Raw genomic sequence first — 15,010 nt, forward strand, 5'->3', positions numbered from 1 at the left:
ACAGCTCACATGCCAAGAGCTTGGACAGCCTGAAAATGACAAACAAGTGGCTTTTCTCTGACAGCAGGTTTCATTTATGTGCTCCCACTTGCTCTTTCCCCATCTTCTTCCTACACCACTGAGTCAACCTTGACCAGACAGGTTTCAGTTAAACATGTGCTTTGCCAAAGGTGTTTTTAAATTATGTTTTTAAAAGTTTATTTATAGTACACACGCACAGTGCATGATGCTTTTAGGACTTCTGGAGTCAGGCAGAACTTCTCCAGGTGGAAGGAACTTGAATTAGTCAGCTGGGCCATGGAAAACCACCTTCTCCTCCTCACTGTGTCCATCTATGTACCCCAACTCAAAGATGGATTGCTATAAAATAATTTTTACTCTGTTATCTCTTACCCATTATTCATAACATCTATGATCAACATACTAGAAATTCCAATTGAAAAAATGTATAGAAATCCAAGTGATCCCCCTCCAGCTGATCTCTTACCAAAACCAGCAGCTCACGAGGCAATGCAACTATTCTACAAACAATTTCCCATTAGGGCAAGGGTTGGAAAACAAACTTTGCAGAAAATGAACTGGGTGAAACTTGCAGTGAGAGTTACATGGTCCAGTACTCCTTGCATGTGGCAAACAGTAAGTTTCATTTAGGCATTTGTCCTAAGTGGTTGTATTTGACCCATGTGACCAGTTTCTCTTTTCATAAGAAAAATGTAACATGACCCCAAGATCATCTCAAAGCAGAAAAGCAAATATTTTCAGGAGCAAGCCTCTCAGCTAAGTTCTGATCCTAAAAGACAGTTGTTCTCATGGTTTGGCTTCCAAATTATATGCAACACAAGTCTGGATTTATAGCACAAGCCTTTGCTATGCACAAGAGTTCTCCATGCTGCTCCCTGCTCTGTACCTGGCCTGGGCAGGGAACATCCACTGGACAGGCCCTTCAGATCAAAGGGTGTGCTCATGGCTGGTTCCGGGACAAGTTGAACTTTCCCTGCTCCAAAATGGTACAAGTTGCTGAAATATTGTTTCCTCAGCTGCACAGCAAATACAACCAGAGCAAGTTACTCAGAGTAATGGCTCAGAAACCACAATTTTAGGAGGTGGCACAGAGGCGTTCTGAGAGGAGAAGAAAAGGATGTGGTAGACAATTTGCTAATGCCCAGAAAGTCTCTGTCTCAGAACAAGCGAGCTGCACGCCAGAATGCCTCGGGACAGGGCTGAGCCCATTGCTCTTTCCACAACAGCAGCTTTTTCTAAATAAAGATGTCTTTACACGCAGGACTTGGGAAACTTAATTCAGATTAACTAAAGTTGTGAATTTAAAGTGAATTAGCTAAACCACATTGTATCTCTGTATAGACACCCTCATTCCGTGTTAAAAGGAACTTTAATTTCATTTATCTCATTCTACTAAATTAAGAGCATTTTGATTCTAAGAATGCCCATGCAGGGATTAGTGGGTTGCACATATGATGAAATTACATGCTATGCTGGAGCTCAGTGTGGCATAGGAAGTCTCCCCACTTCCATGCTAAAAAAATGCTCATTTCCCACAACTTATAAATAAACTAACTAAAATTATAAATTTTATTTTACTAATTACTCATGCCTGCAAATCAAAAGCTGCATTTAGAAAAACTTGCCTCTGGCTCTGCATGTCTTTTGTTTCAATCTATCAGACCACATGCATGGTTTAAAAATTAAAGTATCAGAAGAAAAAAGACTATTGATATAATAAAAAAAGTGGAAAAGACAACAGCACATAAGAAATATTCATGGCATTTCTTAAAAAAAGCCAGACATCAGACCCATACACATCAGCTGCAGTCTGCCAATGGACCTGGATCTAGACCATTCCCTGAGCTACTGATTTGACAATCTAACAGAGAGGATAATTCTCAAGTTTTAGAATTGACATTGTTATGTTGCTTGTTAGCAGCTAGGTATGTTTCCAGTTTACTAGGTAGCATGGACCTCTTACAGCTACATCATGGTCTTAAAACACCACAACCCAGATAGTGGCTTGGACAGAACATTTCTTCATCAAAAGGCTCAGTAGAAGTCACTTCACAGAGGAGACATGCCAGGTAATGATCAATCCCTAGCTGCCATTTGGGAACAGACTCATTTGGGAACAGACTCTGCTTCAGTTTACCTGGGACCGCTGGGAGAGCTTGCAGCAAACCAGAACCACAGACCATAGAAGTCCAGGGAGACTGACCAACTGCTTGAAGTGAGAGCAGTCTGGTAACTGTGGTTACTGAATAGGCTGAACCTGAAAGATCTTCCCTACGGAATACGTGCTACTTTCCATGCCACCCCTTTTCGAGCTGGAGAGAAAGCAAAATAAGGATAAAGAATTTTTATTATAGATCTTAGGTAAACAACGCTCCGGCTCCAATGCAATCTTCCACAAGAAAGAAAAACAACTTCTCAAGCAAGTTCAGATTGTTAAACAGGAGACAGATGAAAGCATTGCCTCAGAATGCAAGGAAATCCCAGGCTGGCTGGTTGGGAAAGAATTAGCAATGCGTAATTAAAAAAAACACTCTCCCCTTCCTCATCCCTGAGGTGAGCACAGGTCCTGCACATTAGTGACTTCTACATCAGCACCAGATGATGAAGCCATCACTTGAGGTCCTTCTCCTTTCTCCCCAGGCCTCTCTCCCTCATGCTTTCAGTTGCTGGAGGCTGTTTCATACCAGCTCCTGCAAAGGTCCCTGCGTGGCAGGACACACTGTTTGCACGTGCAGCTATGATGGAAGATTTGGCCACTGGAGAACACCAGGAGGGAGGAAGGCAGATAGCAGCGCTTATCAAGACTCGAGACAGAGGTTCAGTGGTCCCCCATGGTGGCCTTGATGGAGCACCAATGGAGCTCTGTCCTGCTCTCGTGTTCAGAGACAGGAGCAGGGCAGAGCTCAGATCACACGTCCTGAACAGAGTAAACCCTGTCACTTGGTGATACTGCCTGGAACCCAGTCTTGGCATCCTCTGCAGACACTGATATCAGTGACACACTGTGGGAGCTCAGACCCCTTGTACAGAAGTTGGGGACTGAGGACCACACCAGCACAGTGCAGTGATGCAGCTGAGCTCTGCTGTTCCTTGGCACCCAACTCCAGAGGCAGGGAGTGGCTTGAGTGCAAGTCTGTCATACATGAAGAGAATACCCAGCTACACACTCATGTAAAGGCTAGAAACTCCCTCACCTCAGGGTATAAACCAACCACCAACTTCCTCTATGCACAAGTTATACCATATTTGTTTGTTTTAGGAGTTCTTGTACCTTTCCCTCAAGCATCTGGTGTTTGCCTGTCTTAGAGAAAGGATGCCAGGCTAGACAGACAGATCATGGCTTCTTTCTGGTATGGCAATTACTGCATTCCAGCTTGGAAGGGGGAGAACACACTGGGGAAAGCAAGGAATGTTAGATGGCAAGTTCCAATAACACATGGCCCCATTAAACAGCCTTCCCTCCCTGTCTGGCCCTGCACAGCCATACCAGCAGCACACAGCAGCACAACTTGGCCCTTTGCACTCTCAAAGAGTCCTGTGCTCCACCACAGAATTTGGGAACAAAGCTGAGCAGGGCTCAAGCCCTCATCCTGGAAGTCCTCACATGTGCAAGAAGCAGGATGCTCCCATGCAAATAAATGTGTTACAAAACAAGGGGACAGAGCAGAATTGTGGTCTGCAGCACAAGTTAATACAAAATATAATGTTTAAAAACAACAGATCTCACTAGACACCGTGGTCCCTTAACAGCAGGTTGGATCAGTCATTGTCCTATAGGATCTGTGCCTTTAGGAAAAAAAAAAACAAAAAAAACCACCAACCAAAAGAGCCCCACAACCAGGAAACAAAACTCATCAAAGGTTACCTACAAAACCAATTTGTACAAACTTTGAGTAAGTCAACCAACTTCCAGAATATTAAATAACTGTATCGGTCTATGAACTAGGGGCTTGAGAGAGCATTTATACTTGAAATGGGCATTTAGCAAAGCCTCTTTTTTCCTGCTCTGGAGCCAGAAGGCTCCCAAGCTCCCCAAGACAACTGTAATTTGGGAGACTCAGACCTGCCTTTCTACCTAAAAATTCTTCTCTGTGTTGACTTTGGCTCTGTGCCAGTTTAGCCATCAATTCCAGGTCTCCTGATCTGTGTGTCAGCAGAAATTGCCAGTAGATATCTGTCCAGATTAGCTGCCTGGACACCATCTCACTTGTGGCCTGCTCATGGATACCCTCCTTGAAAGCAGCTGCTGCTGCTGCATTTATCCACAGGAGCCCTCATTTCCTCAGTGCCATCTGCTACAGGGGAGGCAGAGCCCCACAGACAAGACACAAACAACTGCCAGGGAAGACCTTGCCACACCAAACAATAAAGACCAGGAAATCCAAAGCCTGCAATTGCCTCCTGAATTTGTGCTGGTTTTTAAAAGCAGAAGAATGTGGATAAGCAAACAGAGATACGGTTGAACGACTTATCTAAGTTTAGACAAGCGGTATCTAAATAATGCTATTTTATCTTATTACTGTAACAAATACAAGAATTGATTTAATAACCTAATGTTGGTTTTGGACAGTAGAGGTCTGCATCAATGGACCAAGACACTAATTATATTATCTTATCAAATCAGTGTACAATAATAGAACTTCTCTATGCATTGATGAAACTAGGTTTAGCTCTGCATGAGAAAATAATCCCTGAAAGACAGGGAATGAAATAGTATTTAGCAGAAACTCCTTGTGCATAGTTGTTATTTTCTTTCTCTTTCAAAATATTATTATCTCCAAGGTATCACATGATGAGAAATTTCCTCAATAATCTTTATTGCTTGTTATTTAACCTCCCTCTATGTTTCTGAGAGATAGTCAATATAATTTTCCAAAATACTTAAGTAAAAGGGAAAGAACTACTGGTGCATATGCAGATCAATTCATTGTAAACTGACAATAAAGCTTTTTTCATCAAGGTACAAGCAAAATGACTTGCTGACATTAACTGGCAAGTACTTTGCATTCATATGATATCTTTCATCTACAGACTTCAAAGCATCTGACAGGAGGCAGGCAGGCCTTGTTTCGTCATCCATCCAAGAAAGAAGCTGCAGCACAGAGTGGCAAGGCTTCCCCAGAAGGTAAAACCATTAGCAGAAATCTAAATGAAGTGATTCCCAGTCCTTAAAAATGAACTACTCTGCCCCAGTACAAATTACACGTGCCCCAGAGAGCAGAGCTACCATTCACCCACACCCCTCTGAGCACTGCTCAGGATTCTTTAAGAATGTAAATTTAATTCATGAGAAACTAAACAAACACAGAACACAGGAATACTCTGCTACACACAGGGAAATGATGGGGATCTGAAGCCAATCCAGATCTGAAGTTCCGTAGTGCTCCAAGGAGGAGCACTCCTCCAGTGAACCTGCAGAAGCACAGGTTTTCATTCATGAGGAGAGGAAGGGAAATCCTGATACATACTCTAGCAAGTGTTTAAATAAACCTGTTCAGATGAAGATCTCTCCAGAGAAAAACTAGGACTGCAAGAAAGGTTATGGAAGTAATTTTTAAAATGCCATCTTAGAGAGAGTAAACCTCTTTCAGCTCTTCACCTTTTTCAAAGAGCTGAAGAATGCTGACTGCTTAGAGCACTCAAATGGCCAGCAAAAACTCTTCTTAACATAAATAGGGAAGAAAAATGCCTGCACAGTGCTATTTTAAAAGAAGCATATGGATTCCTCTAAGTTTGGAAACAGCAAACAAAAAATTATGCCAAGGCAATCTCTGGAGCAAGCAGTCTTTCAGCATTGGTCAAAGAGACTGCAATAGAAATATTTTAAAACCTGCTCTCTAGTTATGAGATCTCTCATGGCCTGTGGAGGTGGACAATATTAGAGGCCACTAAATCCTGAAGTTTATTTTTCTAAAAGTTTTCACTTCAAATAAAGCTTTGTTTTAATATGTATAGGGCCAACTGTTAGAGCATTGAGGTCCTGGTTATTAGCCAGCTAGAGCTCATGAATTATGTTTAGTGAGAAGTTTATTGGCTCAGTAAACACCATTCCAGTTCCCCTCACTCCTGAATCGTGGAAGCCAAACCAAGAGATATTCAATGCCATATTACCACTAGCACCAGAGCAACCATTATCTGATTACAGACATTTTATTTTTTGTAAGGAATTTGCTATTGCATCATTTAATACATGGAAGTCTTTAAATTTACCAAGGCAATGCACAAAGAGTAAGTAACTGTTTGGTCCTGTTTATCATCTTCTGGAGAATATTTGTTTCCATCTCATAGCTTTCCAAATCCAGGCATTACAGAAATGCAGTCCCTTTGTAAGGTAGAAGCTTGCTAAGGAGTTTTTAACAGGAGCAAGGTGCCCATGAAGATCTGAAGTGGAGCCAGAGCAGCCTGAGGTGGTGTTGGCGCTACCGGGCCTCACCCCATGTGGGCTGGCACCAGGAACCTGCAGACCAAAATGCAAGGTAGGCATCTCTAGAATAAGCAGGACTGATGAGTAGCTGTGCAAATCCAGAAGCAACTGCTACTTGTGTGGCTGGCTTTGTCCTAGGTTGTAACTGGTTACCTCTCACTGCCATGAGCTAAAGCCCCAAGAACAGAGAGTAAGCCATGATCAGTCAATGTGCAGTGACTTGTTTATGTGCTTGTTGTTCCAGTTCTCTGGAATAGCTAAGATAGCCAGAAGACTGTACAGGGACTCTGTCAGTCCTTGAGGCAAGGAAAGTTAATTTAGTTGGAAGAGTAAGGATGAAAAAAAGAGTGCTATAATAACAGCAGCCTATTCTGGCAGCAAAGTAAACTGCAACTGAAGGAGTTTAGGTAGGTTCTCCTCCTACTTCTCTACATCTGTCACACCACCTTGGCCAAATAATGAATCTGTTTGTGTCTCTGCTTCCTCTCTCCCCTTTAGCTGTACTATCTACTATCTACTATTATCTACTATTACTATCTACTATTATCTACTATCTACTACCATCTGCTATTAAGACTGGAACATTCTTCAGGGAAGAGATTGTGCTGGTACAGCCCAGTGACAGCCTTAGGGTTCTGCAGTCCCTAAGCCAAACATAGTCCAATTTACATAACACCAACTATGAAATCATGTATTCTCATGTAAATGCTTCTTCAGATGTCCTGAATCTGTCCATGTGACAATGAAGAAACTTGGCAGTACAGATCCTTAATGTCCAACCTATCCCACAAGGACATATCATCACACAGAGCACCTCTGGGGAACAGGCAGAGTTAAAATCTTTCCACCCCAGGAGTGGTGAAAGACAAGATACCCTTCTCTTTAAATTTAACCCTCTCCCTTCCAAAGAATGCCTGGAATTTGTACTATTTCCCAGCAGAGAGTAGAAGGCAAAGACTTGGCATGGGGCAAGACAGATAAGAGCAGTTGCCTTCTCTAGGTTTTGTTAACTCTGCATAATTGCTTAGGGCATGTGATGGTTAGGGAGAGACACATCTGCCAGAGACAGACTACAAATCACTAGGATGATTCCAAGCAAACAAAATCTAGTTTACAATGTGGTTGTGGTATATATAAAACACTTGTGTAAAACTACAGTATAATTCAACTGCTGCAGTTTCATTTACAAAGCAAGGATACAGTTTTCTCTCTCAAAGATTGGCATTTAGGATCACTCTGACATTGAATAAAGTCTTGGTGGTCCTCTGGGGCACAGGGTGAAGGCTGATTGTTGCTGGAAGTTTCTCTAAGGAAGCCACATTTAAATACCATGTTTTGCAAAAGGGCCCATATTGCCTTGCCTGTGAATTCAGGTTCCTTTACCAGTTTAAAATCTGGGTCAAAGCAATTTGCTTACATTTGGAGTCCTTTTCCAAAATTAATGGTGCGTGGTATTTGGAGTTGCAGATACAAGACAACTGGATACTCTGCTATTATCTGCTCTGCATCAAGCATCTACCATCTACAGTTTTCCTGCTAATCTCTGTTCACATGGACAGCCCACTCCTGCAGCAGTTGCACACTCAGCATCCTAATGATATTATTCTTGGTCATCCTGTTAAAACTCACAGTGTAAGGTAGATGCACAGGAGTGAGCCCTGCTGGATTCTCAGCAGTTTTCAGATGGCTCCAGATTACAGCTGGCCATGGGTGGAAGTTTTCATAAGCAGTGATGAAGTTCAGAGCTTTTCTGTTCAAATAGGATGCTGACTGCTGCTGTCTCTTATCCCTTTCACTTCTGTGGTGATAATTAGGTTACCCAAATGTACTGGGCTCACATCAGACCACTTGGAAGATCCAGTTAGTGCCGCATACAGCTGCCAAATTGCTCAGCTAAATTTCACACAGGGATCACACGCAACAACGGTGACAGTTGATGTTTGTTTCACTTTGCCATTCAAGGAGGTACTTTTGGATTACTAATTTATTTTATGACTTGGGGGCTGGCTAGTTCAGAGATTATTTTGTTGCATCCTGACAGGCAGTTAGCTGGACCCTAAGCCCTCAGCACACACATTTAAAATCTCTCTGATCTGGAAATCTGGGTGGCATATCTGCTCGGGAGTCCCACCAGAGTAAGGATCCTGCCCATGTTTATTTCAGTGCTCTTGAAAGAAGAAAGACAGAAAGGAAGGGAATAAGAAAGAATCCCAAAACCACAACACAAATTTACCACTTAAGCTCACTGACAGAACTGACCTACAAAGTACAAACAGTAACAGAGAATTATGATATTCACACTTTCTCATAGTACTACTCCAGATATAACATATAATGTTTCCTTAATACAAACCACTTCGGAGTAACAATCAATGAAATACATTAAAATACAATAAAAATACTGGGGTTAGGATAAAAATGTGGTTCCAACCTATGGGCTTGTAAAGGAAAAGTCAGCAGAGCCTTACTCCTCTTGTAGGTAAATTCTGAAGTTTCATCCCCTTGTTCACAAGCCAGGCGGAATAAAAATATCCACCTACACTAAACCAAAGGGAGCCACTCGTAACCCAGACACAACCACAACAGACATTCTCGACAGTCCTTGGCTTAATAAAACACTGCTTTGTGGTTATACCCACCACTAGGATTTCATCTTGCAAGTGCTAGCACGTTTAATTTATCCCAGGTCATACATCAAACATAATATTAAAATTTAAGATGGCATTTGAGATTCAGACTTTCTTTTGCAGTTTGAGTAGAGAGAACACAGTTGGGACTGTGGGTGCACGAGCATATTAATACATAAACACAAACCTGCAGCCATCACTCAAGAAAAACAATTGGTCTTTAAGAGGGGAAAAAAGTTGTAAAAAGAATCAATTCCATTAAATAGCTCTATAAATCAATTCCACCAAAAATCAATGGGAAACTACATCCACCATGTGCCAAGTAACTCCCACACATCAGGTGCAACTGTCCGTGACAGCGGCCACGCAGCAGCTCTGCCTGCCGGGAATTCAGGCAGCCCAGGGCTGAAGCAAGAACCCCAGCACTGCCCATGCTGCCTTCCTGAGTGCCCCAGCACTGCCCTCACTGCTCTTCTGTGAGCCCTGGCACTGCCCAGGCTGCCCTTCGCTGCTGCCATGGTGCCTTAGCCCTGCTCACTCAGGGGGAGCTGCAGCCGAGCTCTCCGGGAATGCAGCTGCTCCCTGCCAAGGCTGCACATCTGCTCCTGCAGCCCGTGCTGGGACCAGCCCCGTGCTCACAGAGCCATGCAGCCCCCACCAGACACCGTGGTGGCAGTCCCACCTAAAAATCAGTGGAGGAAAGCTCAGGTTTCTTGTTAGAGCCAGGCATCTTACATGCCCAGGTCTGAAATGAAGCCTAACTTCAGGATTTTCCAGCAGGCTTTGTGCCACATCAAGCATCCCCAAAGGGGAGCTGACTTAGGCCCAGGTACGGGGAAGGTGGGAGGGGAACATTAAGGATGTGGGGCCCATGAGCCAGCAGCATGCAGTAAGTCACATACTGCTTAAACAAATTACTTGTTTAAGCACGAGTTCAGGTGTACCACACTGTGTCAGTCTTGCTAGTTCAGTGACTCCCACAGTGACTGTGCCAGGCCACTGCCCTCTCACTTTCAAAGTGCAGCTCAGTTGCATTTTCACATTTATAGGTGGTGGGTGCCCCTTCAATGACTGGAGAAACCCTTGGGGCTTTCATTTTGTGCTGGCAGTTCTCAAATGACTTTAGAAACAAAACCCCTGGGGCTTTTGTTCTGTGTGGCAGAGCAGAGAGGGCATGGAAGATTCTGGCTTTGTTAAAACCTGTAGAAAAATTCATGTCCTGTGTCTTCCCCTTTATGTGCTTCACATGTGCTGTCATGTCTCTGGGGCATTAGAGACACACTGTTCAAGAAATTCAGACCTAGCATTTTTGCAACAGAAAAACTTGATGAGTTGGCCTCTGCTATTCAGCACTAAGTACCAAAACCCATTTTTTCCTGTTGTAACTGAATGTCAAATGTACCTTGACAGCTACTGCACACAGAAACACTCATGTCTAGTATTATGCATGTATATTTTAAACAGAGAAAGAATGCACATATATGTATAACAAATAATGAACAATTTAATGAGAGGGCTCAGGACTGTCCCTGGCAGGGAAAGAAATTATCTACTGCATCTCTCCAAGGCTCTGTGACCCAGCTGCAGGAGGGATATGATCTCTAAATTGCATTTTTGATCTTGGGCCTGATCTTTGCAATCAGCACCCTCAGCTTACTGATTTCAGTGGGATTTGAGAGCATTTGATATCAAACGTTCCATCAGTCACAAGTTTCCCCTAGATGTAAGGACATGCAGTTGTAGAAAGCAAGACTTTGACTTAGGCTGGAGGTTTGATGTCAAGAGTAAGTGGGAATTGTACAATCAGGGGCTTCAATCTAACCACTGGTATTTGGCAAGACAAAGCAGCAATACACTGAAGTCTGCTTCTTTTGATTTATTCCTTAAAACTCTGTCATATGACTCTTCTGATCCAGAAGAATTAATCAAATATTTAAAAGTATACTAAGGGAAGCTGAAGGCCATTGTCAAGAAAACAGCCAGATTTTCCTGCAATTAACAGTGGAAGTTCCTCATTTTCCCTGTTCCTAAATGCATCTGCAGTGATATTTCCTTTACTGGGACTTCAGTTTCATACAAGTCAGGAAAAGAAATATTTGTGGCAAGTGACCTTGCAGTATTATAATAAGGAAGAGCATTGGCAGAGAGTTTTGAAAGATAAATCCTGTTCTAAAGAGAGTCTCCATGCACAAACAGATGCCACACCAACACCTGCATGGATGTAACTTGCAACTATCTGGTGGCTCTCTGAAGTTATGCAGTAGCTTACAGTGAAGAAATTACTGTTGTATTTGTAAGGACAGCCCAAAGCATGGTGTAAAATTTGTGTGGAAAGAGACAGAGAAAACAGATAGGAATAAACACAGCCCAGGAAACAAGGAGATTACAGTAATACAGCAAATATGTAGGAATGGTTGGAAAAAGCACAAATGGGGAAGAAGAAAAGAATCCCACAGGTTAGATAACCAAAGCATAAATTTCAATAAGCAGACACTATGGACTAGGAGTTGAAGCCAGCATAGGGATCTGAAGTGTCAACTTATATTTAAAGGCAATCATAGTTAAAATCATAAGCCAAATGCATAATAGGCAAATGAGATGAATTGAAAGATTAAGCTATGGAAATTGACTCATAGAGAGGATTGTAAGGATCTTTTATTTTTAAATCCTGCTCCTGAACTCTTTTCTACTCAAAGAAAAAAAATCTTAAATCCCATTTCCTGCCAGTATAGGGCTAAAATGTTAACACCATATTTCATAACAGTTAACGTGAAACAGGATTACTGTGCTGACTTGTTCTTGAAGAGCAAATACACTCTGCAAACTAGATTGGGAAGGAGGTAGATTTCTTTCTGACAAATCCGCTGACAAGAAACAGGACAGAGAAAACATATTTTTCTCTATGACTTCTGGGGATGAACAGAATTCAGAAGTCTGTTGTCCTCAGTAGCATTAATGTACTCTTCCAGCTGGACTTTTTTTTGTTCAGTTATTCACTGTAGAGACTGACTTACTATGAATAACCATGCTTTTTTTTCCTACTCAGATGAACTGCTTACGCTCTTTTCAATGAAAGCAAAAAAAACGCCTTGTAAACCTTAAGTTCAAAATAAGCCAGAAAGATCTTACAAAGATCCAATGACCCATCAGAAGGAATAACTTCTTCATACCAGCCAGGCAACTGCCTCCTAAGAAAAATAAAGATTCAAACCCCTACCCAAGCAGCCTTGCCAGCCAGAGCCTTCTCTGACACCGCAGTGTGTCTGGGACTTCCCTGTGTCAGAGCCTTTTACACGGACAGCACTTAGGCAGCGGGTGTGTGACACATCCAGCGAGGCTCCTGATGTCTTGCCTGTTTTCTCTTGAGCCTCTGAACTGTGACCTCAAAGCAAATGAATCTGAGAAGAAAATACATTAATCAGGCATTCACTCAGCCAGGCTCTGGGTTTTTAAAGCAGGGATCTGAATCAGCTATATCGCCTCCCACTTCTTTCCTGATACAATTAGTCAGCATCTGCCCCGGCAGCCAACCCGCTGCCTCTCAGAGGGGGGCACAAGCAGCTGCAGCTCCCTTGCCCACTGCTACTTCCAAACGGGCTGCAGAACCACGGAGAACAGCTTCTGAATTCTGGCTGAAGGTTAGCATCCCTTCCCTGTGCTCAGGGGAGTGAGAGGAGCTGAGAACAGCCACCACTTACAGCCTCTTTGATTCCCTGCTCCAGCCCAAGTGCACGTTCAGACGTGTCCCAGCCACACCTCTCCCACCCTGGGCCAAGGCCATGCCAGCTCCACACACCTGTTGGAGGCTTCCCCACATTTTAAGGGAATCCCCAGAAGGGGATTTGCAGGTGCTCCACTCCCTTCAAAGAGTGTAGGCAACAAATCATCCAGGGAAATTGGACTCATAGCATTCAATATGGCCCTCTGACCTTTTCCAAAATGTTCTCAGCCCACCAGGCTGGCAGGACTGAACTTTACAGCTAAGTGTTTTGAAAGAAGCATGTGCTTTTAAAATCCAGTTGAATTTTTGCTAGGGCAACTTTACAAAGGCATCATTAGTGTATCCATAGGAGTTTTGCAATTTTAGGTTACAGGTGATTACAGCAAATAAACAGGCATGCAAGTCAGGGTCGGAAGTGGGCTTCTACTTAGAGCCTGCCTCACCAGGCACTTGGAAAATAAATAAACCCCCCAAGCAGTTCTGTTTTACCCAATAGCTTTAAGGCCCCACTCCTTGGGCTGGATTGTGCAAGCTCTTACTCCAGCAGTCACACCGAGTTCAAGCAAAGTGCCTGAGTAAGCATTTGCAGAATCTGACCCCCCCAGCCAGTTATCTATACAGCACCTATTTGGGCCTTGCACTGCAAGCTCTTTAGCTGGGGACATGGTCTGGAAGTATACTGTCAGCTGCAATGGGCTTTATCTCCATTTATAGCATTAAATCTAATTTTTGGTGCCAAGTGCAGCGTTAGCCTTACAATGACATCTATTAAAGACATTTTCCCCTGAAGACTGTGATCTGAACAACAGCCAGTTTGCACTGTTCATATTTTTATTTTATTACAAAACCACCATGTTCATATTATCTTTCCACTTCTCTAATTTCAAGCTTTTTCTTAAAATACAGTACAACAGGCACTGAATTACAGAAATCCCACACTCTAGCATTACATGGACTTCACTTGAGATGCTGCCATCCTTCCTTCCCTGAAGTTAAAATTAAAGCAACAAACTTGACTGGCTAGTCTCCATAATGTGTAAGTTTAGCAGAGGCAGACTTGTTTCCTCTGTGCCATCAGAAGCATTCCTGATGTCCACCCAGCCCCTCTCCCCCTGCCCAGACACAGAGGAGGCAGGGGACAGCAGCCTGGCACAGCATGGAGCAGTTCTTATGGGAAAAAAAATTGCAAGTTCCCCTGAAGTGCTGCATCCTGCATGCCTCAAAGGACAGCTGCTACCTTCTCACTAACAAAAATGTGACCCCAGCCAGTCAATCTACAGCACTAATGCTATCAGATACCCTCCCACTCACCACTTCTGATGGCCAAAGCCATTGAAATGCAGTGACTTCCCCTCCACCTCAAAAGGGCATGTGCTTTGCTTTTGCTCCAGGAAGTTTTAGGGAGGGTGCTTTGGGTTTTTCAGGTTTTGGTGAGGGTACAACCCAAGCTGTTTTAGATAAACACAGAGGTAGCAGGAGTCCATGTGTAACCACAGAGGAAGCGAGCACAAATAGGCAAATGTTCTGAATAATGGCAGTGCAGATGCACATGGAAACTTTCTTGAACTCACTTGGACTCCTTTCCCCCTTTCTTGTCCAACCAGTTAAAGGACAGGGAACATCCCAAGCCTCTGGCATATGGTATTAGATGCTCTGGGCATTAGGCAGAAAACTGATAAGTCTTTTGAAATGGAATAGTTGGTGTCATGTAGCAGAAGTCCCACTTCATATGAACTCTCAAAATTTGGAAAGGAGAAGGAAGTTTTATTTATTACAAGTGAAACAGAGGTGCTTAATCAGTCATTTGCCTCTAATGGGGGTGGAAGCTGGTTTGCTGGGCTATGGCCATGGCTTCTGTTCCGTTAAGGAAGAACTCTTCTGCAGCTTTCAGAAAACCATATAAACATCTCAGAAAAGGTTACATGAATATGCCAGAGACACAACTGTAAGTCACAGACTACTAATTATGAAAGCTTAGTGAGATCTTTGAGTTGAAAGGATGTCTTTTCTGGATAGGCAAATATTTTAATTCCATACTCCAATGATCAGTGTTTCAGCACGACCCTTAAAATATTTTTTCGTTCCATGACTGTCCTCTGTGGTTAGTTACACCTCCATGCATGATTTCAAGTACTACAGCTCTATCAAAAGTACTGGTTTTCTCTGCATTTGGTTCCACTTACAAGACTCTGAATTATTAGTACAGCATTCAGCTTG

General features: G+C 43.0%; 1 protein-coding gene and 1 long non-coding RNA gene across 5 annotated transcripts in view; one reads left to right on the plus strand and one right to left on the minus strand.

The window, feature by feature from the left end:
• Positions 1-15,010, plus strand: part of LOC135282515 (uncharacterized) — a 214,049-nt gene that overhangs the window by 143,874 nt on the left and 55,165 nt on the right. The window contains exon 6 of the long non-coding RNA XR_010348646.1: positions 5,053-5,146. This is a non-coding gene — a long non-coding RNA (uncharacterized LOC135282515). The remainder of the gene's footprint in view (positions 1-5,052; positions 5,147-15,010) is intronic.
• HIC2 (HIC ZBTB transcriptional repressor 2) overlaps positions 1-15,010 on the minus strand; it is a 71,279-nt gene that overhangs the window by 47,395 nt on the left and 8,874 nt on the right. The gene's annotated exons all lie outside the window — the stretch shown is intronic.

The sequence above is a fragment of the Passer domesticus genome, chromosome 17, assembly GCF_036417665.1.
Source record: "Passer domesticus isolate bPasDom1 chromosome 17, bPasDom1.hap1, whole genome shotgun sequence".
Lineage (NCBI taxonomy): Eukaryota > Metazoa > Chordata > Aves > Passeriformes > Passeridae > Passer > Passer domesticus.